This window comes from Sciurus carolinensis, chromosome 14, assembly GCF_902686445.1.
Source record: "Sciurus carolinensis chromosome 14, mSciCar1.2, whole genome shotgun sequence".
Lineage (NCBI taxonomy): Eukaryota > Metazoa > Chordata > Mammalia > Rodentia > Sciuridae > Sciurus > Sciurus carolinensis.
Window position 1 is genome coordinate 22,463,183 of NC_062226.1, and position 26,715 is coordinate 22,489,897.

The following is a 26,715-nucleotide window of genomic DNA, read 5'->3' on the forward strand; positions in this document are numbered from 1 at the left end:
TTGAACACATGGACAAAGAGCATACAACTACTATGTTACAAGGGATTCAACTCATCACAGTTTTGAGATGTCACAACCACGCTGCTGAAAGCCCTGGCACCTGCTCAGCCAACCCTCTAGAGTTTTATAGTCATTTCTGTAGGATGAATCTCAAAACTACAGGTACATCTGAGGGGGTTCAAATATTGTCATGCAAGTTACCAAACCCATAAACTCTTTTACTATTATTAATTATCACAAAAATATCATTAATTAAAAAAATATAAAAAGGACAGCAGGGTTAGTTTTGTTAAACTTCCATAAGTATTTGCTGTGATACTGTTGCTCTGAAACAGGCTCTTTTTCTCAGGTCTGTTCACACTTTCCAAATCACATTCCATGTTTTAAAATAGGAACACTGAAAAAACATGCCACTCCAGGAAGTCAAATGTTTGTAAGGGGAAAGGTCAGGTGAGAACCACCATTAACTTCAAATGTTAATTTTTCTAGAAATTCGTGTTAGTCATGTGAAATTTTGATGAGGAAGTTAAACCCGACTTTCCAGCCGGTTCTTCTTCTGCTCACAGAAGAGGGTGAGCAGTGAGTTGGAGCAGCCGCTGCAACTCTTGCATTTCGTGCCTCTACACGGTGGGTCCCAGCTGAGCCACGAAAGGTACCTCAGTGGCAGCTTTATCACTTATGCTTCTTGCTTACATCATGAAGGAGCTAAATGGCTAGCACTTTTATGCTCTATGATAAACATGCAGAAGAGTCAATCTATTAAGTTTGTTGTTATTTTCACTGCAACCATAGAGAAATGAGCTTTGCTGCAAGATTGCTTTTTGCTAAATCCTAATATGATCCCTGTGTGCCCTTACGTCAGTAATGCTGTAAAAGGGGAGGAAAGACAGAAGGAGCAACTTTAAAGAGGTGAAAGACCCCTCTTCCCCTATCGATGGTGTTGGGCAGAGAGGGCAAGGACACAAAGAATGTGATGCAAATTCCATTTTACAGGACAGGGGCCCCCGTGGATTTACAACTTTTTGGCAGTCAGGGCAACACACTTGCTCCTTATGAAAAGCACTTGTTGGTCAGATTCATGGAGCAGTTTTTTTCAGTGAGAGTAGTAGTCGTGCCAGGATTGTCCTTCATAGGTCACCACACTGGAGCCTTTACCAAACCCAGTGATGGGGTTCTTGCATCCAGCACACTTCTTGACCACAAAGTTCTTGTAGCAGTCCACACAGTAATACTCGTCCTCCACAGCAGTGAAATGCTGCCCAGTCAGCTTCTTAGAGCAGGTAACACACAAAACACTTGGCATGCCAGGGCTGAGCCTGGTAAGCAATTTCTCCAGTTGTGATGGCCTTCTTGCACTTGATGCAGTGCTTGGCAAAGTTGACTCCATGGCAAATCATGCAGTAGAAGTCTTCCCCTTTAGGGAAGAAACTTCCGGTTCAAATGACTTGCTTTCAACCACTGCAGGTGAAGCAGTCCTCGTGCCAGATGGTCCCCTTGTACTCCACATTCTGTTTTTTTTGTCACAATGGCCTTGAAGTACCCTTTGCCCCTGAGGGAGCCCTCTTGAGTGGCACACTTTTTGCACAGGATCTTGCTCTCCTTGGACATGAAGGTCTCATTGGCCAAGGGGTGAAGGCACTTCGCGCACCAGAAGCAGGTGTCGTGCCAGTAGCTGTTCTTGTAGTGCACCTCCTTGGAGTTGGCACCAATGGGTTTGTGGCATTTCACACAGGTGTTGGTTCAGAACTTGTCCAAACACTTCAGGCAGCAGTGGTGACCATCCTTCTGCACGTACTTCCTCCCCTGCAACAGTTCTCTCACACCGGAAGTGTGGAGAACAAGATGTATTCGGCAAGGGCTGGATACCATTGGGAATGGCTTACACTTGCTGCCTAGGGATGCTTGCCCATGCAGCTGTCCTGGTGGCAGAGGTGGCTGCTGCCTGCACCAAGGCTGAAGGGCAGTGGTGGAGACAGTGGCAGTGGACTATCCTGATAACTCTCAAGTTTGGTCTTTTCATATTATTCCATAATTCTTGGAAGTTCTGTTCATGGATTCTTAATATCTTCTCTGCATGGTCAACTTTGTTTTAAAGATTATGTATTTTGTCTTCTTTGCCTGAGGTTCTGTCTTCCAAGTGACCTAGTCTGTTGGTGATGCTTTCCACTGAATTTATAATTTGGTTTATTGATTCCTTCATTTTGAGAATTTCTGCTTGTTTTTGTTTTTAGAATCTCTAATTCTTTATTGATCTTTCACTTCCTGTATTTCCTCTTTGATTTCACTCTTTATATCAGTCTTTACTACAGATCAGTTTAACTATGTACATTCTAAACTCCTTCTTGGACATTTCTTTACTGTTATCAGGGAATTCTATGATTGGAGCATCTTGGTTTGTTTGGGACACTTTGTTCCCATGTTTTCTTATGTTGTTTGTGTGTTTTTCCATCTAGTGTTATGAATCAGAGGCATAGATTATATTGTAGAAGGTTTCCTGTACCTTCCCTTTAAGGGGCAGACTGATATCAACAGAACCGTGTAACAATATATAGACTTAAACCTAATAGCTCCCACTAAGATGTCTGCTGCTTTCTCCAAATAAACAGAATGATGAGTTCAATCACTGTCTAAAATATAAACAGAAAATTTGCTAAAAGGGTTTACAATTTCAAATGGTGGACAACAAGAGAACAGAAGTAGTGTAGGATGTGATATTCATGAGAGAGAAAGAGAGAAGTTAGAAATAGAAATCCACAGGAAGAGTAGAAGAGGAACCAACAGAGTTTGGCTTATGGTTGGAGAAAAGATTGAAAGAGAATCCAGGAAAACAGAAAAGCGAGAGGAAGAATACATAAAAAGAAAAAAATTAGAAATACAAGAGTACAAAAAAACTGTAAAACACCATTCATATATCATCATCCTCCACAATCTGATGCATAAAAAATACCCTGCTCCAAATTTGGAAGAGATGTTAGAGGATGAAAAAAATAAAATAAAATGAAATAAATCTCAATGGAAAATAGAACTGTCTCTGTCAGCATTCAAAAATTTCATGCATCAGAATTTTGAGGACTAAGATGTTTGATTAGCATATTTCAGTTTTGTTTTGTATTCTTTTATTTTTATTTAAAATTCTTTTTTATTTTGCCTCAACCAGCATGACCAAACTCTTGGGTCTAATGAGGGGCATAGAGGGATTGGAAAATAAAGATTCACAGACACAGATCTTGAAGAGTAAGCTGGTATCAGGTGGCTCTCTGTTCTCTGTTGGAGATGCAGATCTGAAGAGTTATTCCAGCAATCTTTACTTATGTATGTCTCATTATCAGGTTGAAGACTATGCAACCATTATTCTTTGTATTCAGGAAAGTTACAGAAACCAGGACATCTATGTAGCTTTTCCACACTTGCAAAGTGCAATGTTAGGAGTTTTGTGTAGCTCTCAAGAAAGTCCATTGTTTAAAGTTACTGTAAAGTGGGCAGGAACTGGAGAAACTGAGCTGGTGAAACTTTGTAGTTGTCTAGTATAAGAATTTCTTCCTTCCCAGGAGCTGTGTGCCTGAGATCAAGGTCAGAACTGTTAGGACTCTTGCACAGAGCCTCCTCATGCAGGGCATTGCCACAGCAGCTAAGCATCCTTTGCTCTTGCACAGGAGCATTCATAAGCATGGGGCATGCCACAGCTATGAGGTCATCAGAGACCCCTAATCTCTGTCACTGATCTCCACACTATATTTTCCTGTCTCCTGTGTTTCCCTTGATTCTCTTTCTCTCTTATCTTCTGCTAATATCTAATCTCTATTGTTCTCTCTTTCACTCTTCCTTTAACTTTTACTTCTATTTTCTTTCCTCCTCCCTCATAATCATCACATCCTACATTACTTCTATTCTCTCCCTGTCCACCATTTGAAATTGTAAACTTTTTTGCAAATTTACTGTTTTTACCATGGGTAATATCTGATCATATCATTTTTGTATATTGTGACAATTAACATTGTAGATGTCCTAGCAGGAAATATTTGTTTTGATGCTGCATATTGTTTGAATTGGTTGTTGTTATTATTGTTTCCTCTAAATGGCAATGTATTGGAATCCTCAGGGGCACTGTAAGTCCACAGGGTAGAAACACTACTGCCTCAGATTCATACTATCAAATGTGTAGATACACAAACATGAAAAAGCAAGGGAACAAATTGCACTCCCCCCCAAACCAAGATGCTTCAGAACAGAATCCATCAATACCACAGTGGAAGAAATGTCAGAAAAGGAATTTAGAATATACATAATTAAACTGATTTGTGAGGTAAAGGACAATGTAAGGAGTGAAATCAGAGAAAATAAAGAAAGTGAAAGAACACTTCAATAAAGACAAGAGATTCTGCAAAAAATAATTAAGAAAAATCCTCAAAATGAAGGAATCAATAAACAAAACAAAAAAATTCAATGAAAAGCATCACCAACAGACCAGACCTGAAGACAGAGTTGCAGACAAAGAAGACAAAATATATAATCTTGAAAATAAAGTTGACCATGGCGAAAAGATGTTAAGCACCCATAAGCAGAACTTCCAAGAAATACAAGATAACCTGAAAAGACCATATATAAGATTTATCAGGATAGATGAAGGCTTGGAGATACAAACCAAAGGAAAGCACAACATTTTCAATGAAATATTATCAGAAAACTTTCCAAACCTAAAGAATGAAAAGGAAACACAAACAACAATAAAAAATAGTGAAATGGAAAATCAAATACAGGAGGCTTACAAGACTCCAAATATACAAAATTACAACAGACCTACCCCTAAGGCACATTATTATGAAAATTTCTAACATACAGAATGAAAGAATTTTAAAGGCTGCCAGAGAAAAATGACAGGTCACATTTAGAGGAAAAAATCAGTCTGGATCTCTGTTGATTTCTCAACTCAGACGCTCAAAGCTAGGAGGTCTTGGAATATTATAAACCAAGTTCTGAAAGAAAATGGATGCCAGCCAAGAATACTATAACCAGCAAAAGCAAGCTTCAGAATTGACGATGAAATAAAAACCTTTCATGATAAACAAAAGTTTAAAAGAATTCACAGCTAGAAAGCCTACATTACAAAACATACTCAATAAAAATAAAAGTGAAAACCAGCAAAGGGAGGAACTACACTAGAAATATTAAAAAAGAAGCCCCCACAATATGCTGTCTCCAAGAGACTCACCGCATAGGCAAAGACATTCACAGATTGAAGGCAAACGGATGGGAAAAAACAAGTTAAAACATGTTAATCATAAACAGGGGTTTCTATCCTCATCTCAGATAAGGTGGACTTCAAGCCAAAGTTAATCAGACAAAGAATTTTGTAGTGCTTTCCTATATTCATATACGAACTCCACATCATGTTCAATCACAAGAATGGGATCCTAATTAAGTTAAACTCCATGTACATATAATATGTCAAAATACCCTCTACTGTCATGAATAGCTAAAAAGAGCAAAACAAAACAAAACAAAACAAATAAAACCCCCAAAAAACCCTGTGCCCTATGATCCAGTAATTTCACTTCTAGGTATTTATCCAAGAGGAATAAAAATGTATTATATTAGTCAGCATTCTTTGGAGAAACAGAATCATCAGGATTTATATGTATATATGTATGTATATATGTTTGTGTGTGTGTACACATATATGCTTATACAAGGGAATTTATTAGATTGTCTTATACAATCAGAGACTAGCTGTCGGCAGGCTGGAGAGCTAGAGGAAAGAGTAACTGCTCAGTTCTAGAACTTGGAGCTTCAGAAAAAGGGGAATCAATGATGTAGCCCAAGTTTGGTACTGAAGGCCTGGAAACTCACTGGACATTCACTGGTCAGAGTGCACTTTGGAAGAGTGAAAAAGCTGGCATCTGATGCCCTCAGTCAATCTCAATAGCAGTCAATGAACCTGCTCAAGACAAATTCAGCTTGCTTTTGCTGCTGCTTCCTTATTCTTCAAATTTTTGTTCCTTCCAAGTCCCCAACCTATTGGATTGTGCTGCCCACTTTTAGGGGGGATCATCACCTCAGTCTGCCATCCCATGTGCAAATCTTTTGAGGCAGCCAGAAGCCTATTAATGTTAGGCATCTCTTAATCCAATCAAGTTGACAATTCAGACTGTCACAGGTAGGTCTATACAAACTTTAACATGAATGGTCACATCAACTTTATTTGTAATATACCAAAATTGAGCTGGGAAAGAACCACAGAGCAATCCTGGAGTAATGAAGTTTTCTCTCTCAATTAGGGTAGTGATAACACAGTTGTATACATTCTCAAAACTCATTGAACTTTATACTTAAAATCTATGCATCTTATTGTAAATTGCACCTCAGTGTAGTCAATTTAAAAAAAAGAAAGATTGAAGAGATGGGGGTGGGACATATCTTTAAAATTGGGCACAGAAGCAGCAGAAAAATCCTCTTGTCTCGCAATACAGCAAGTGGACAAAAACATTTCCAAATCAGAAGAGGCTCTCTGTCTCTGGAATAATAACTCAAACTTCTTTAGAGTTCATGTATAAGGCAGTCTAAAACTACAACTATTCAAGATATTTATTTTGATACAAAGTTGTAAAATGTTGGAAGCATAAAACAAATAATAATTTGTTTTTGGTCTGAAACCCTTACAAGAAATTGGCTTGTAGCTCCAGGGCCTCCAGATACTTGACTGGATGTGCTAGGCAGAATAAAGGCCTCCAAGATATCAGGTCCTAATCTTTAGAACCTGTAAATGTTTCTTTATAGGGAAAAAAGGGTATCTGCATATGTGATTGAGGATTTTGAGATGGTGAGGTTATCCAGGTGAGCTCACATGCCTTCATAAATGTCCTCCTAGGAGAGAGGTAGAGGCAGAGGATGCAAAGTGCCTATGGAGTTGGAGACTGTATTGATAGGAAGGTTGGGTAAAAGGAGGAACAAGAGAATGAGATACACTTTATTTCTGATTAAGTAAACTCCTATCTTGTCTGGAAAATGGACTATTTATCTTTGGTTTTGTGAGTTCTACTCCAGTTCCCACAAGGTTATGTTGAAGAGGTGGAGCCTCGTAGAGGAAAGTAGGTCATGGGAGAAGGGTGGCTTTGAAGGGTATGTTTTATCCCTGCCATCTCTCCTTCTGTCTCTCTCCCTCTCTTTGGTTCCTGGCCACCATGAGGTGAGCAACTTTGTTCTGCCATGCACTCCTCACCATGATGTTCTGCCTCACCAGATTTCATGAAGTCAAGTGACCATGGTCTGAAACTTCTGAAATCATGAACCAAAATAAATCTTACCTCTTCTAAGTTGATTTTGTCAGGTATTTTGTTACAGTTACAGAAAGCTGACTATCACAAAGCTCAAGATGGCTCACATTGTGCTAATCCGCTCCTTGGTCATTGGACCAGCCATGCCAGTGCTGAAAGCCCTTTTCTCTATTTACATAGGCTCTCCAACTAGAAGACCCCTGTTTTGTTGCTGTCTTGGGAACCACATGATTCTACCTTTTGCTTCTGGGCCCCATATTGGAGGTTAGTTCCATGCAGACTTCTTCCCTTTCTTTTGCTTTTTATTCTAATCCTGGGGGATTTCATTCTGCTATGGGATAGGGGCAACTGAGGGAAGACCCCCCCGTTCTTCCTGATGTTTCCAGACATTTAATTTATGCCTCATTCTTTTAAGTTCTCTTTAAATGCTTGAAAATTTAGAGCACCAAACCCAGAGGAAATCATACACTGTTGATCCTGTTACTGCTAGATTTATAAAATTCCAGGTGAACACTCTTTAGGAATTATTATAGATGAGATTTAAGTCTAGCAAACCCTGCTTAAGTGTTGGACTGAAAATTCTGATGTTCAGAACTAGTACACCCAGTGGAATACCTCTCTTAAGGAACTCTGTATTTATTCTCAGAACTTGTGTAAATGCATTCATGTTTAGTTATAATTATGATCTCACCCCAGTCACCAACCTTCTGTGTAGACATCTACTTATCTGTTAAATCTGTTTAACTGCTGTTAAAAATATCCCACAAATATTTATGGAAGTTTGAATATGGATTATGTATTAGATGATTTTACAGGAGTTTTAAAATTTGGTTATATAGAGAGTGGCACCATGGTTTGTAGGTGAATATCCTTATTATCAGAAGATAACATGCTGAAATGTTTAGTGGTGACATAGCACCAAGTTCACAACTTTCAAATGGGTCAACAGAAGTGAGTGTGTGCATGTGTGTGTTGTGGGTTATTATTGGGTATGTAGCTTGTGTGCTTGTGTATGGAATGTATGGGGTGTGTTTTGTATTATACATTATGTGGTATTAGGCTATATGCATGTGTATGGGTATGGTATAGTGTGTATGTGTGGGTTATGTGTGTTGTGTTTTATGTGGTTTGTGTGTGGTGGATATATGTGTGTGTTGTGTGGTATGTATAGTGTGTATGTATTTCACTCTTGTTCTGCCTTCATTTTTTTTTTTTTTAAACTCGAAACAGATCAGGTGCTTAGAAAGGAAGATGAAGAGGTTTCCTCCTTCTTCTACTTTTTTTTCTCACCAGGCCTTCAGCCTACTGGATTATGTACCTACACTCAGGGTGGGTCTTTCCCCCTCAATTCTCTGACCCACATGCCAGTTAACTCTGAAAACATCCTCACAGATACACCCAGAAGTGTGCTTCACTAATTTCCTAGGTGTCTTTCAATTCAGTCAAGCGGGCAATCAAGATTAGCCAATACAGAGGGTATTTGATGACTTTAGTTAGAATTTCTTTAAAAATTTTTTATCTTAAACATTTCAATTATGATATGTATCAACCTATACTGAAAATGTAAATCTGGCAAGTTTTCTACTAAAGAGAGTATTAGACTATTCAGTATTAATTTTTCACTATGAAAAGTATGCCTAAGAGACAAAGTAAATAAATTATAATGTCTCAGAAAAATAATTATTCTGGCTATTTGAATGTGATGGTTAAATATGTCTTGAAATTTGAAAAAAGTTTATGTCTAAAAGCACAATATTTGAATCTGCAATGTGACAAACTGAATAAATTCTTTCTTTTTCCTACATCAATAACCAAATATTCTAATTACATAGCATAGTGTTCATCAGGTAATATATGTTTACTAAGTGTATATTGAATACAGTAAGACCAACCTAAGATGAAAGTTAAAAAGAGACTTATTAACCAATTTCCCCAAAATTCAGTTGCTATTTTTGTAAAATTTCTGTCTTAGAGAGATAGTACAGTGCCTTCATGGTTCAGAGAAAAGGTTAGGGGACATATCCTGAAAAAGAAGCAGAAAGCAAGCAAAAGACTGGGCAAAAATACAAGGAATATCTCAAGTTCATAGTTTTAGTTATTTCCACTGGGTTTCTTAATCTGACAAAGTGTAAGGGTGGATAGTACATACAGTATAGTGCTTTTAAAAACATGTGAGATTCTATGACATACTTTCTATTGAGAAGTGGGAATATTTCCTTCCCTTTTAACCTGGGCTTACCTTAGTGACTTATTTGTAATTAATAGAATGTAGCATGAGTGCCATTTGACTTCCAGGGATAGGTCAGACAAGTCTGCATGGTGTCCACATTCTTGGGTGTCTTACTCTAGGGGAAGCCATTCACCATGTGAGAAGTCAGACTACGTTAAGATCTGTGCTGGAGTGGGTACGGGCAGCTAGCAGAGCTTCCAGCCCTTGGTTAGCAACAAATGCCAGCTACATGGTTGTTCCATCTTGGATTTCTAACTAGGCAAGGCTTTAGAAGTCTGTAGCTTGGGAGGACACGTGAATATAACTGCTTGGGAGACCCCATGAGAGAGCTGCTTAGCAGTCCTTCCCAGATTCCTTTTCTGACATTTCTTCTAACATACTGTCATTGGATTCTATTAATATAGAATCTAGATTTGTTTGGATCATTTTCTTCCCTTGTTTTTTCATGTTGCTCATGTATCTTCCCCTCTAGCAGTGCCGATCTGGGGTATTGCAGATTTCCCCCTATAGGCTTATAGTGGCCCTATAGGTTTCCAAAACCCTTTCTTTAAGGGAAGATCAATATTAGCAGTGCCCAATTCAGACACTATGCAATCCTAGACCAAATAGCCTCTATGAGGACAATAACAAAATTGTCATAATAAACAGAATGAGTTCAAATATTATCTCCAGTAAAACAAACAGATTTGCAATAAGGTCTGCAGTTTCTAATGGAGGACAAAGAGGATGCAGAGGGATGTAGAGTGTGGCTGTTAATGAGATAAGAAAAGAATACACAGAAGTTCTAGATAATAGAAAGGGTGAGAGTATAATCAAAAGAAATTGGATGTTAGCATGCAAAAAAGGGAGAAAGAGACTCTGAGGGAACAGGTAAACAAAAGGAAAAGAGAGCAAGAAAAGTAAAGAAATAAAAACTTAAACTTTTTCAATAGGGAGAAAAAAGAAAATCTACAGTATAACGTCATATAATAATGAAACCTTCCAGTCTTCAGTAGCCTGATGCATGAGAGGTACCTGACAATGAGCTTCAAACCTCCAGCAGGCGTCTCAGGATGGGATTTGCCCCACCTAAAGATTGGAGCTACGGCTTCCGGGATTATCCAAGATGGCCGCTCTGGCTTCGAAATGTGTTGGCAAATTGGGAGCTGCAGCTCAGGGTGTGGCCGTGGTCAGCTGGAGGTCCTGGAGGCGGGATGCAGTTGGTCAGGCAGGGGTCCTGGAGGTCCAGTGTGTTTGGTGTGGTTGTGGGATCCTGGAGGCCGGGTGCAATCAGTCGGTCTGGGGTCCCAGTGTTAGGGTGCAGTCAGTTGGTCTGGGAGTCCTGGCGGCAGGGAGCAGTCAGTGGATGTGAGGGCCCCAGAGGCAGGGAGTGATCAGTCGGGCTGAGGGATCCTGGAGACAGGGCTCAGTCAGTCTGGCCAAGGGTCCTATGGGGCCTGGCTGTTTCCCAGATTCCTGACTCTCAAAATTGAACAAATAAAATGATTGTAGTTTATACCACTAAGTTGTGGTGCAATTTTTATATAGCACTGGTACAACTGTGTGGCATAAAATATTTTAGGAAAAAGTTAAAGCAAAGGTTTCAAGTGTCATTATCCCACCATGAGAATACCAGAGCAGGCACATCTCTTAAGAGAATCCAGTCTTGCATTTCACACACCACTCCCCAATCTGTCCTCTCTATGGGTCATGCCCTACAGCTCTGCATCAGCCCCCAAATCTTAGCAAGTGAGCAATGTTCAGGTTTTTCCTAGACTTACTCATTATTCCAGTAGTCTCTAGCTCTATAAAATCTGTATAAGGAATTACTGTCCAAAACTAGCAGGAGAAAAGAATCTGTGTTTTGCTAAAAGCCACTGATTGGATTTTGAATTACTTTGCTTCTCCCTGACATTCCAAGAACAAGATGCTTGTTTTTCCAAGATTCTTTCCTACTGCATAACAGACTACAAATCATGGTGGAACAGACTTTTGTTGTGACTGGCCACACATGGGCTCAAAGTTCCTTTTCCCTTCTTCCTTTTTGGTTTTGTTTAGATTTAACCTTCCCTTTTGTTCCCACGAGGCAAGAAGAGCATATAGGTAGTAAAATTTTTCTTGAAAAATGTATAGATTAAAAAAATATCATTTCTATTCTAGTGACTTATGCTGCTCTGCACTAAATTTAAAGTAAATCTAGTGCATGATTTGGGAAAAACTTCAAGGGCCATTAATAGAGAACTTTTACAATTTGATGGCTGATGGGGGAGAAACTCAATACAAGAGAGAATTTATACTCTCTGGTATTCTTTCTGCCCCTCAAAGACAAAAATCATTTTAATTTATTCAACAAACATTTATTGAGTACCTACCATGTGATCTCCATTGTTCTAGCAGTGGAAATTGATGAGTAAACAACAGAAAATCCTCAGCCTGATAGAGTTTGTGTGAATTAGTGGTAGCTAAGTGCTACAGAGAAGAAGAAAACATAATGAGAAGAATAGGGGTAGAATGGGACAGAAGATGTTCCTAATTCTGTTTAGGTTTGTCATACTTTTTTGATAAAGTAATGTTTGTGCAAAGATCTTAAGGAAAGTATGGAATACAGAATTATGCCCCCTTCCAAAGATTTCCATGCCCTAATCCCTAAAACCTGCATATGTCACTGTACATGCAAAAGAGACTTTACAGATGTGATTAAGCTAATGATCTTGAGATGGGTTACTTAGGCCCAATGTAATCACAAGGGTCCCTATAAGAAGGAGGCAGAAGAATTAGAGTTAGAAGAGATACAACTTTGGAAGGAAAGTCAGAGGGATTTGAAGGTGCTATGGCATTGACTTGAAAATGGAGGAAGGGGCCATGGACCAAAGAAGGCAGAAAGTCTTTAAAATCTAAACAGAGGCATGAAAGTAGATCCCTCTAGAGCCTTCAGAAGGAATAATTTCCTGTTGGCATCTTAATTTTAGGACTTCTGGTCTCCAGAACTATAAGATACATTTGGGTTGTTTTTTAAGATCCTAAACTTGTGGGAATTTTGTATAGAAGCAAAAGGAAATGAATACGGAAATGCGGAAGCAAGACATGCAGGTAAACTGGGGAAAGAGAAAACTCAGAGGAACATACATAAAGAGCAAAGGGAGTCTTTGGGTGGAAGCATGGAATACGGGTGGAAGTCAGGAAAGGAGTCCATGTGTCCAAGAGTCAAGTGAGTTGGGCTGGGTTATGCAAGTGTGGCAGGAGAGGAGGCCAGAAAACTGGAGGATACATAGAGTTGGTTCTTTTCTCTGAGTCAGGCAGGAATCTCCCCAAGTAGAAGACATTCATTATAACTTGAAGGTGCATTCAGCTTATTATTTTTTAATTTCTGTGTTATAAAATTTGTTAAAATTTTCATTTAAGGATTCCATCATTGCTTAGATACTTTGAAGTTCCTTTTATACCTCAAGATCAATTAAATAATCAGTTGTAATTATTACCAGTCAGTTTTTAGTGGTCTCATATCTACATTTAACTTTTAAATCATCTTAATTTTTTTTTTTTTTTTTTTTAGAACTGGGGATTGAACCCAGGGCCTTGTCCATGCTAGGCAAGCACTCTTCCACTCAGTTACAAAACCCAGTCATCGCGTTAATGTTTGTACGTAGGATTAGTTGAGTATTTAACTTTATTTGTGAGTATTTAACTTTATCCATCTTGACTTTTTTCCCAGTGGAAGCCAACATTTCCTTCCCAGTCCTCAGGTCTTCAGACTCCACCTGGGAATTACACCCTTGGCTCCTCTTGTTCTCAGGCCTGTGGACTCAATCGACTTTCAGCACCATCTCTCTCCTGGTTCTCCAATTTGCAGAGAGCAAATCGTAGGACTTCTTGGCCTCCATAATCATGTGAACCAATTCCCACAGTAAATATCTATCTTTGTCATCTGTTTCTTCTGTTGTTCTGTTTCTCTGAAGAACCCTGACTAATACAGTAGGTATCCTCTCTCCTTGAAAATTTGTAGAAATATTTCTTCCTCCATGTAATTAAGAAATTTTGCTATGGCTCTCTTTTGAGCAATTTTGTCTAGAATGTGTTAATCACTTTTGATACTGATATTCCAATCTCTATGCTTTTAAGCTCAGAAGAGTTGTGACTTCTAAATGTTCTGATACTATTGGCATGACCACCACTAATTCTTTGATTGGACTTGCATCTAATTTCTCTATATTTATAATTTCTCCTTGCATTTTCAGCTTTTTGTCCATAATAGCTGTATTTTAGGAAGGCTTTTCAAGTTATTTTCCACATTTCCTTTCTTATTTCTCTCCTGCTTCCATGCAGATTTTAATTCTGCTGTTTCAGTGTGAGCTTCTTTTTTTGTTCTTCCTTATCTCCTCTACCTCCCATCCATCGCTGATTATTGTTTTTGCTTCTGTTTTTGTCACAGTATCTTACCTTTTCCTGGTCTCCCTCTTTCATATTTGCTATGGCCTTTTGCACTCTATTCAGTATGCCAAATTTTCTAAAAATTTTCTTTGCTCGCCTCAAATATTTCAAAGAATGGGTTAAGTTTCCTCTAGGTCATCTGGGTGGTACATTTTCCTTGTATTACAGTTTTTTTTTATAGGACCCACTTAAAAATGGTTTTCTTCTGTTTAAATATATTTACTTTTTTAAGTTTAAAAATTACAAAGCATTTCTTTTCAAATTAAAAAATTGAAATAAAGTTCTTTTTCTTTATTTTTTTCAGAAATGAGAAAGAATAGGCCTTTTCATCATTCAAGGTGAGTAGATTATCTTTGAGTCTTAATGTCTCATTGGGTGTCACCTGGCCAGCTTTTTCCTGGAACCCACACATTTATTGAGCATATTCTGCTGGAATGAGGAGGCTCTTCTCTTACCTCTGCTCTTTGGACTGAAGAGCACATGAAACCTCATAGCCTGCACTGTGTGTCAAGATTCTTCCTATCTTTGCTTTTGTGTGGAGCCAGAGAGGGTGGAGGGGTGAAGAAGTTCATCCAATGTCTTTCAACTCAGCATTGACCTTTATTTCACATGATGAAGCTTGAGATGCCCCAATTATTTCTTCTCAATCTAGATTCTTTGACATTTTAGTTTGGGGAAATTCCTTTCCTGCTGTATATTTCCATTCTACTGCCTATTAATTTTATTGCTGTTTCTATGGTTTTCTCAGTCTTCTGTAGTATGCTCTTATGTTTTCAGCATGCAGGTTGCTGTTGAAGTAGCTAAAGAGATACTATTTTATACTAGAACCTTGCATTTTCCTTTCTTTAGTGGAAATGTCTAAGTCCCTTGTTTGATGAAGCATTTTTTTCCTCAAGGTAGTTTTCTTACATAATTCCTTATTTTATCCTCACAATGGCTTGATCAATCTTTTATTTCATTTCATTTTAAGCCTCCTAAAAAAGCCTTTTGGATTTTGGAGGACATATAATAAATGAATACATGAGATTAATTTTTTTCCTAACAACAGTAGATAAATCACTAAGATTAAAATAATATAGAACTTCAAAAGCTAATCAATCTCAGAATTTTCAAGGCAAACGCTGAAGGCTGTGTTTATCATTAAGCTAATTGTTCACTTGGCATCCTAGATAAACACAATCATATTTTTTTCTGGGCCCAAAACAAGTGAACTGCAACCCACAGAAGAATTAATAATTTGGTGTTTTTACTGTACTCCTGCCTTGAAGCTGCTCATACCATTTGCAGACTTTCCTTTCATTTTGAAATCGTATCTATTCCTGAGAAGGGAAACAAGCGTTTCTCCCTCTGTACGATGGATTATCAGGGACTGACCAGTGGGCACACAGGCATTCTGGACCATGTTTCCCACTCCAGACTGCCTGTTTCCAAACTCTGCATTCCTTATCTATATTATGCTACCTTAGTATTTGTGAAAGAGTCCTATCTTAATAATAAGGATGATCTCTTTTCTACAAATTGCAGATGCAATGTACACTAATAAGTGTAATTAATTGAAAGCATTTTGGGTGCTTTCATAGTTTTCTGCCCAAATTATCAAAAGTATTTAAATGTGCAGGAAATTTCAAGATTTAGGAAACTTTCCAGAAAATTCTTTAACTGTATAGAACAATCTTCTTTTCCCAGAATCATTCAAGAACATGAACGGCATAGATAAGTCTTTAGGCATATGTGCTCCACACACCCTCAGGAACTCTCTTTATATACATAAAAATAAATAAGGGGAGTGAATAATTTCTCTTCCTTTCATAAATATTTAATCTGGCATACCGAGGCAACAGATACAGCTGGAGAAAGTTGACATAACTGTTAGAACTCTCAGTGAAAATTGTTCAAGAAGTTGATGTATTAGGTTCATATATTGCTGGAGTAACAGTGGAGTTAATTTTTGTTATCAAACATTTTGGGCTCTATCATGTTTATTACACATGTGCACGCTGTTTGGGTTGTCTTCATCTTATGCGGTCTGTCTTTTGTAAAGAAGTTTTTGTTAGCTTTATTTGTCTGAGAAAAAGGTAGTAGACCACTGGGATTTCTCTCTAACAAGGCAAAATAAAATTTTTACTGTACTTTAGCTCCTTCCAAAGAGCTGAGTTATTGGCTAAGTGGAAACACCCCATAGACCTTAAGGGGCATATATTTTACTTTGAAATAATGCTATTAAAAGAAGAGAGAGAGCGAGGTGGGTGGAGAGAGAGAGAGAGAGAAAGAGAGAGAGAGAGGGAAAGAGAAAGAAGAGGGCACAAAATTATCACTCTATTTAGAGAGGTTTAATTTTAGGGTGTGGATATTTAAAATAGTAACTTATCTAATTAATTAAGTCATTTAAGTTTTTTGTCTCCTTAATTTTGGTGACAAATATACCTGTATTATTTTGTGTCCTGGATGTCTCATCAAGTTCACTGCCAACGAATGTGGTTGTACACGTCTCTCTTCCATCAATGTATTATTACACACACTACACAGGACGTGGCAGGACAATGTTTTCTGGCTCATGTCCTCTCCATGCACTGTGGGTCATACTGAGAGAGGGAGAGGGAGAGGGAGGAGAGAGAGAACATTCACTTTAAACACAGGAGGTCATTAACGACATCAGCAAGAGACTATGAAGCAATCATTCACAGGAACATAAAGATTCTGTTCACATAGCTCTGTTCAATACGTTTTGTGGATTTTACGTATCTTACTTGGGTGGTCTACAGTGGAGTTTGATAGCCTGAAATCAGAATGTCCAGGTTCACGTTCTGGCTGCACTACTTCCTGTCTGTTCTAGGGCAAGATGCTTAACCTCTTTTATTGGTGGCAGCAAAATCTTTCAAATTGGTGTTGCATAAGACCTGGTTTGGGGTTAGGCTACTTTGTCTTCTCTAGTTCTTGTCCATTTTTGAAACCTGCTCTTTGAGACTTCCCAGCAATTTTAATAAAGTGCTTATCATTTAATTCATCCATAATTTGTTCTGATGCTTACAACTAATGGCTCTAAATGTGCACAGTCATCTAAACAGTATGTGGCCATGTATTCACATGCTATAGTTCCCTTCTGCCACCTAACTTCTTTCTATATATTGCCCAAGTTTGGACAGTATATGTAATTTGACACCTGACATTCTAGGTTATTGCACAGTGGTACTGTGTCACCAATATCTGCTTTGTCTATAAAATTGCATTATAAAATTATTTTAATATTTCTTACCCATTCTTCTAGCAAGTAGTCATTGAATAAATACCTGAACTAGGCATATGCTAGGTGGCATAGTTATATTATTTTTCCTTTTATATGAATTTTTATTACACACACAATGCAATAATTTATTCTTTTCATTAAAAATCAGAATACTACAAATGAAAGTACCATTTGGCCTCCCCCATTCCTGTTCCTCTTTCTACCTTCCGAAGTATGACAATCATTTCAAATTTAGAGTAATTTTCCAGATCTCTTTTCACACATATAAAGAACAACAGGAACTATATAGAAAACAGAAAACCACTTTATGTATTCTGGGCATAAGGAGTTAATATAGGTATCTGGCATTTACACATTCTTTAAACCATATAAACTGGGGAATGGAGGGGATGTTACTTTCTTTTCATGTGTAGGTGTGCTGGGATCCAGTCTGGGATCTTGAACATGCTAGGCAAGCACTCTACTTGTGTGTCTCACCCCTTTCCCCATGCTTTATCAGTCATGAGTACCCAAAGAAATGGATTCTGGCTAGTCGAAGCAGAAAAAGACTTTACTAAGACTTCCCAGAATGTGAAAGTAATAGGAGAATCTTCTGGGTGTCTCTGCTGATCCAAGAACTGCTCAGAGATGTACACAGTTGTGCCAGGAAATCCATCTACGTCAGAGGAGTGATCTGTCTCCGCCACAGACACATTACCGTCATGCCGGCGCTTGGAGATGTGCTACTGTATCCCGTGGAGCTGGGTGGGGTTGCCTTTGGACTCCTGGCTCCTTTGTCTGTCAAAGTCCACCCCATCCCTCACTATTTCTTTGATCGATTCCACCAAAATCTCACTCTCTGATCCAGCATTCCTGCAGCAGAGATAGGAAAAGGACAAAAGGGAAATAAATCCCAGAATCATGATGATGCCTTGGGACAAGTGCAGGGATGGAGGGAACAGTTCTGGGACCTTCGGAATGCCGTGAAGTTAATACTTCTAATGTAACATGGTCTTCCCTGAATGTATTAAATAATCAGGGGACACTTGTGTACCATCGCCCTAGCAAACTTTCTGGTCCCTGCTTCATGAGTCCCACTAGACCATTCTTGTTTACTTGCAGAATGATATTGAAATATTACTTCCAATCTTGAGTAGCATAAATTTAACAGTGAGACAGTATAATAAGAATTCTTGATACCACCATTCATCCACAATATTATACAAAAATGATTGCCAATGCATAATATCCAAGCTATCTGGGAACCCTAGGGAGCTATTTCCTTTCGTATCTTCTTGATTGCCTATCAAATATAAATAGGACAATTATTTGTCTCAGTTTCTCTGGGAATCCCTGCTTTATCATTGTTATCCCAGTGCAATAATAATGTCCCAACTTGAGTGATAAATTATGTAATTGCCCTGTTTATAAACGTCTCCCTCCTCTTTGGTATCATTGTCTCAGTAAATCTCTATAGATTTTTAAATCCCTAATTAGTTTAACCCACATTTCCTAAAGTTTGAAGCTGATGTTTTCTGGTTTTATTTGTTTGTTTGCCATTCCTACCTTTTGGTATAATATTTTGGTTTGCCCGTGTCTTCTCAAGCAGGCTCTTTTCTGGGATGATGACTTTGGTTACCTTTTTCTCCATGAATCTATTAGCAGGCAGGTCCTATGTATTCTTTTACTGCCCTCTGTTCCATGATTAGAGTCCCCACTGGCACATACCCCAATGACAGCCTTGGCACATTGTGGAAATTCATAATGGTGAGGGGGAAACTCATGATATAATGTTAAGTAAAAGAAGAATGGTCTAAAACTATTTCCATGTGTGGTGCTAATTATGATTTGTTTTAGTAGCTATGACTGGAAGCATAGTGATTTCACTTGGTAACAGTTCTTGTCACCCATGAGGTGATTATAAAAGAAACATTATCTTTCAGTCCATAGATGTTTGTTTTCATTCCACAATTCATACAAAATTATATTTTATAATCAGAAAAAGAACAACATGAAAGGAACATGATAGTCTTGGATGAACCTTTGCCTTAGGGAGTGCAGTATCCAGAAAGTTCTAGAAGAATTCCAGCAATCCTTTGGTAGACAGATTTTAGGTCAGAGACAAACCCCTCCACATTTTCTTACTTATATGTGGAAAAAAACTGAGAGACAGTTCTTCAGGATTTCTCTAGAGAAGAACTACAGTCAAGGTCTCCTTTGATTATTCAGAAAACTCATCCTTAGAGGTTTGGGTTTTCCTAAATTGTCAAGCTTTGCATTAACCAGTTCACAGTAAACCCAAGAAAATGTGGGGGTTTGTGCATCCATGGAATCAAAGGTTGATTCTCTGCCCTTTTGATATTTCCTCTTCATATCCTAAACCAGGTTATATTATTTAATTCAGACATAAAACAATCAATGTGGATGATCTCTGAGTAGCTGAATTGCCAGCACATTCACATGAGAGTTCCTGTCTTTCCTGAGGTGGCAGCATTATGTGAAAAGAATATGACATTTCAAGTCATCATGAGCCCTATGTCTTTGGATAGCTGCTGGTGCTGCTTCTTCTTCTTCTTCTTTTTTTTTTTTTTAACACACCTGTGACTCTGTTACCTTAAAATAGCTACAAATTCTCATTGATTATTTGAAATGTCTTGTTTCTTCTGTGGTGCCAGATTTTTAATGAGTAATTAGTAATTTTTGGGTAAATGGGAGGTTCTGGCAGCTGTGAATACAAAGATTGGCAAATGCTGGGCTTGGTGGTTCATGTCTGCAATTCCACTGACTCGGGAGGCTAAGGCAGGAGGATCTCAAGTTCAAGGCCAGTGTGGGCAACTTAGCAAGACACTTTCTCAAAATAAAAAATAAAAAAGGTCTGGGGATGTAGCTCAGTGTGACGTGCCCTGGATTCAGTTCCCCAGTAGTATGATCAATCAATAAAACAAAACAAAACAAATAAGCAAATATTGGCAAATGCCTTAATTTTCCACAAATGCAGGGCCACTTAGTCCAGGGGGTGTCAGTTTTACTTCCAAACGTCAGGTAGAGAGAAGGGGATGGCAAATTGATGGCCAATCGAGCAATTCTTTGGTCCCATGCTTTGCTTTGTTTTCTGTCAAATGCTTCTGCTATGGTAAGGCTGGTTCTGCTCAGCTGATGGGTGTCTGTACACTCTTGAGGACGTGCTCATGATGGCTTGGATTCTGGTCAGTGTTGTACACATTCCTGGCTGGGCTGCCATGTTCTGTGCCTGATCATTGCTCTTTTAAAAGCTCATCACTAAGTGGAGAGACGGAGTGTGCAGGGCTTCCTGACTTAGCCCTTCCCCCTAAGACTTGGGCTTGTTTTAAGGTTGCAGCACCTACTCAGGAAAAAACAGTCTTTTCTTTTTCCTTGATTTCCCTTTTTGATACTTGTTATGATTTTCTTCTACCATCCCTTGCTCAATGGCATCCTGGCTTATCCCAGATTTTCCTAGCCTTGTGTTCTCAGGGAACAGGGCCTTGCACTATTCCTCTTTGAAGATTGTGGGCTTACACAGATTGATACACTTCGACCTAGAGTCTTCAGGGAGGATAGGCAGCTTTTCTCTCTGATGAAAAATGACCACCTGTTCTAGTTTTATATTTGCACAATCAAGAGGACCCAGAACCTAGCTCGACTCCTAGGGAGCTTTCTTTCTGGGTCTCTTAAATTGAGAAGTCACTCCAGAGTAAAAAAAAGTAAAACAAAATAAATAAAACCCCTCTGCCTCATTAGTCATCACCATTAGAGATGCTCTATGTAAATTCTAAGAATGACAGTGGAAAATACAAAAGTAAGCAACCGAGCAAGCAACCAGGCAAAACACTCCCCCACCCCCGCCCCAAATCAAAACAACTCAAACCTCTGCCAATGAAATGACAAAGCAGTGTGGATCACCCTCCCCAACTTCCGAGAAGTTAAAATATGAAAATGATGCAGTACAGAATCCTAAACTGAAAACCAAAGCTGAGTTTCAGAACTGATGAAAAAACGATAGATGACATCCCCATAAGTTAGCAGCAAAGACCTTTTCCTTCAGTTGGCGGCCAGGAGACTAAATCAGACCAGACGGCATCCCACAGATTCAGAGGGAGGTTAAAAGGTTTGGGGGTAAGGAGGCAAGGAGGAGGAATCATGAGGTGGCTTTACTCAGTCTGCATTAAATGCAAGCATGTTAAGTTCATCAGTGAAAAAACCCTGCTCTAAGTCTTTGTTTCAGACAGAGTATATACGTGTGCGTATATATGTATTTCTCCCTTCTTTCCATCTGGACTTTGTTTGAAAATTTCAGGTCAGGCCAGCTTGGGGTAAAAAAAAAAAAAAACAAAACCAGAGGAGCTACCTTCCCCCAGTATGACATCATGTCTCCCCTGTTTCTCATTATGAAGTCGAGTTTCAGATGTTAAAACCATCTCCTCCTTACCCTCTTGCTTTCTTCTCCCCGCCCCTCACACAGTCCCAACTTGATGGAGTTCCATTGTTTTTGCAGTTGCACTATCGTGCCAGAGCCACAGAAGTATGAACCTGACATTGGGAAAACACATCTTATGAGTAAGAATTCAGCTTTTACGATTTTTAACTCTGCAGAGTTTTCAGTGCATTTCCTTGCCAGCTGCAGTTCTACAACTTATTTTTAATTTTCCAGTTTTGCCCTCCATACAAAGAGGTTATAGTTTATGAAATGAAAAACTTTGCATTTGTTCAAAAATATGACACAACTTCTTGGGCGCATATATAAAAGCATGACTCGAGTTACAAAATGATTTGTAGATATTATTTTTTAAATGCATAAAATAAATATAGAAATAATTTAAAAATAGTGGAAACATGCCACAATAATGGAAAGATGCTTCATCTTTCCACTAGAAATTATAAAAAAGGTTGCCTGACAATTTTGACTACAACATACAGTATTTCTACAATCTTAATTTGAAAACAATCAATTATAGTATTAAAATTTAGTTAATTTTTTTTTCAGTGCTAGGGATTAAACGTAGGGTCTTGTACATGCTTGTAACTAATAATAATTATTTCATTTATAATTAAACTATAAATTGAACTATAGCCCAAGTTGTTATTAATATTTGAGTAATTATAATTTCTAATTGAAGAGGCACATTCATTTATTCAAGTTACTTAGTGAAAAATAGCAAATTAGTCATTTCTAAAGCAAGTGATATTTCTATAGAATACTGACAATGGTCACTCTAAGCACCTCTTCAGAGAGAAGCTGTAGAAAACTGGAATATTAGTAAAAGAGAACTGGTGAAATTGTTGATCTTGGAATTGAAACTGAAAGAGAAAGTGCTTAGATAAGAAAAAAAAAAAGGAAAATTTACATAGTAGAACTGATTTGTAAATACATACAAAACTTTATAGTTCAACACTACACTGAGATTTCATCTCACTCCAATTAGAATGGCAATCATCAAGAATGCAAATAGCAATAAATGCTGGCAGGGATGTAAGAAAGAGGAACACTTTCGTGCTACTAGTGGAATTGTAAATTAGTATGAGGACTGTGGATGTTGATGTGGAGATTCCTCAAAAGACTAATATTGAAACCACCATGTGACCCAGCTATAGCACTCCTCAGTGTTATAAACCACATCAGCACACTGTAATGACCCACACATGCCCCTGCGTCTGACAGCACAATCCACAATAGCCAAGGTATGAAACCAGCCTAGATGTCCATCAACAGATGAATGGATAAAGAAAATGTGGTCTATATACACAATGGAGTTTTATTTGGTCATAAAGAAGAACCAAATTATGTCATGTGCAGGATGGAACTTGAGAGCATTATATTAAGTGAAATAAGTGACTCATAAAGTCAAGGGCCATGTGCTTTCTTTCATATATGGAAGAAAGGGAGAGAGACAGACAGACAAGACAGACACACAGGAAAAGAAGAGGAGGAGAGGAGAGGGAAAGGATCTCATAAAAAAAGAAGGGAAACCAGAAGATGAGAGAAAAGGGATCAGGGGAGAGTAGAAGGGAAGGAAAGGAGGTATGGTGGAATGAAATTGACCAGACTATGTTATGTGCAAGTATGAGCATATCATAGCAAATTCCATCATTATGTAGAATTATAACACACCAATAAAAAAGAACAACTTATACTCCACAAAGAAAACATATTCTTTTTCAATATCTAAGAACACTTAAGAAATAGATGATTATCTATGAAGCTATAAAAATTATCAATAAATTTATGAAAAGGATTAAAATCTCATTGATTCATTGAAAAATATTAGAAATTAAAAACTAAAATGTAAAATAAACAAATCGACTCATTGGAAATACTCTCTGTGGCAGGTACTGACTCTTTTTTCCTGCTTATTCTTTCTCCTGTTTTTCACAGAAATAGAATTTTTAATTGGGTACCTAATCAAACAGTGAAAGATTTCCAGGGTTCCTTGATTCTAGATGTAGACACATGACTAAATTCTGGTCACCAAGATGTGAATAGTGGTGATATTTGCAGTTAATACTTTGCAATAATTTCTTTGGCCCCTCATGCTGCTTCTGTGGGTTGGAATATGGATATAATGCTAAGATCCACAGGAGTGATCTGAAGCCACAATGCAGAAAAACCTACTGTGGAAACCGCTAGTAGAGGAAGAGAAACCACTGAGCTGTCCTTCCTAAACTGCCTACATGTACGTTTACCATATGTTAGCCATTGTCACTTAGGGCCTCTCATTTACCACAGCCAAATCTGTTTTCTTTTCTTGAATTCTTCAGTTCTTCTTCTTCTTTTTTTTTTTTTTTTTTTTTTTTTTTTTTTACTGTGCTGGGGATTGAACCCAGGGCCTTGTGCTTGTGAGGCAAGCACTCTACCAACTGAGCTATATTTGCAACCCTCTTTTCTTGAATTACATAGGAAAAATTCTTCGAAGCTGAGATTATTGAAAATGATATTAAGGACATTGGATATCAAATCTCATGCACTGGAAACTAAACATATAACCAGAATGAATCCATTAGTACATTTGTCATGAAATCAGGAAGAATGAAAATAAATTAACACTCAACAGAGTTGGAAAATGATCAAATTTATCTAACAGAAGCTAAAGAAAAAAATCAACAATAAAAGCAGAAATTAAGTAAGGCAAATAAAACAAGAAACTGCCAATAAAGTTAAACATGTAGGATGAAAACCCAATATACAGCATTACAAATTAAAATGGAATTTAAATCTAACTGATGGAATTATTTTAAAAATCTGTAAGAGAATATATTTAGTATTAACAAGTATGAAAACTGGCAGTTTGATAGGAAAGTATAAATTGATCAAAATGAGAATAAAGAAAAATTGAAGAAATTAAAAAAAAAACACCTTCGAAGAGAGCCAGACATAGTGGTATGCACATGTAGTCCCAGCTTCTTGGGAGGCTGAGGCGGGAAGATCACTTGAACCTAAGAATTTGAAGACAGTCTGGACAGCACAGCCAGAGCCTGCATCAAAAAACAAAAAGGACTAGGGATGTAGCTCAGTGACAAATCATCCCTGGGTTCAATCTCCAGCACCAAAATAAAACAAAACAAACATCTTTTGAGTCATTTTTATGGGTGAGTGTTTTCAAACCTCCAGATAACTGATAATTGCCATGGCACATGAAATATTCCAGAGGATGCAGAAGGAAGTTTTCCTAATTCATCAGACAATCTAGCTTAACACTGATACCCAAACCTGATAAAACCCACAGACAAAATCAGACTCTGCATTATGATCACTGAGGCAAAGCTTTCTAAAATACCACAGGAGAAAAAAATTCCACATTTCCAATGCCAGGGGCAAAAACAACTACCTAAAATGTTTATGAAAGACTAAAATATAATCATGTTTACAAAGAGAGAGACAAAAAATACTTTACAAGCCAAACATACAACTACGTTAAAAGAAAAATGATATCTAGGACTATGGTAGCACAACAGGCCATGATATTGCTAGATCAAAGGAAGGAAATTATTTGAACTATTTTTATAATTATGGGGATTAATTTTCTATACGTAACCATGACAAAATGCAGGGAAAATTAAAGACAGGTGGATAGTATTTTAATATGATAACAAATACCTTTCTCAAATTAATACCAACATCACATTTAATGGTAAAGGTTAAGGACTTGTTTATCAAGACTACAAGAGAACAGGAACACTAGATTTCATCGCTTTTTAAAAACATTTTAAATTGAAAGGTAAATTAAACCTATTTATGGAAACCATTTGATGTTTTGCTACATGTATACATTTTGATAGATGCATACATTTTGCCCATTTTAATGGGGTAACCATGTCTATTTTCTCAAACATTTATCATTTCTGTGTGGTGAAGGCATTTAAAACCTCTTCCAATTTTTTAACATGCATTTCATCACTTAAAAAAAAAAATTTGGCACTTCCAGACAAGAATAAGGTGCTAATATATCCATTTTTCAGTGATATTCTGAATTCAAACAAGAATAAAAACAAAATATCCTACAGAGGAAAAACATAATAGAAATAAAGAAGTCTAGCTAAAATAACCAAATTATTTTTCCATATATGAGAAACAACTAATTGGTAATTATGATAGAAAAATATATAATTAAAATTTCCATAAAAGTGATCTTTAAAATTAGTTGAGGAAAAACAGAAAGAGAGAGAGAGAGAGACAGAGGGAGGGAGAGAGAGAGAGCACTGAAGTACAGCAGAGTAAGAGGGAGAGAGGGATTCAAATAAAAATAAATAAATAGACGTACTATGTTTCTACTAGGATGACTCAATATATTATCAGTTCTCCTCAAGTTAATTTGTGCATTTAATGTGACTCAGCAAACTCCCACCATGAGTATTTGGGCCTAGCATCTTTTTTTTTTTTTCTGAAAAGTTTATGAAGTCAAGAATTTGCAATAATATATGCAATAAACATTTTTAACATTATTTTCATTGAGGTGTAATTGATATGATGAAAGGCAAAAATCTTGATTTTACAGGTCAATGAATTTTCACAAATGTATACACCCCCATGACCACCACAGAAGATGTAGAATATTTTCACATTCCTAGAAAGTTTCCTGTGGTTCCTCCTAGTCAACAACTCCAGCCCAGAGATAACCGCATTATGATTTCTATCATTATATATTAGTTTTGCCAGGTTTTGAATTGCATAAAAATGGAGCTCTGTTGTCCATATACTCTTTTGTGTCTATTTCTGACAACTCTCTGGGAGTCAAGTCTGTCAGTCATTTATTCTTATTGTTGAGTAGCGATCCATTGTAGGACTACTGCACAATTTGCTTATCCGTTCTTTGCTTGTTGGATACTTGGTTTTGGGGGGTGTTAGGAATAAAGCTGCTATGAACATAGCAAGTCTCTTTTTTTCCACTTTTTAAAAATTTTGATTCATTGTATGCAAATGGGGTACAATTATCATTTCTCTGGTTGTGCATGAAGTAGAGTCATACCATTTGCATAATCATACATGTACATAGGGTAATGATGTTTGTCTCATTCTATTATTTTTCCTTCCCCCTGCTGCCTCCCCACTCCTCATTTCCCTCTACACAATC

General features: G+C 37.6%; 1 pseudogene; it reads right to left on the reverse strand.

The window, feature by feature from the left end:
• LOC124964057 (four and a half LIM domains protein 1-like) overlaps positions 1–26,715 on the reverse strand; it is a 68,698-nt pseudogene that overhangs the window by 34,978 nt on the left and 7,005 nt on the right.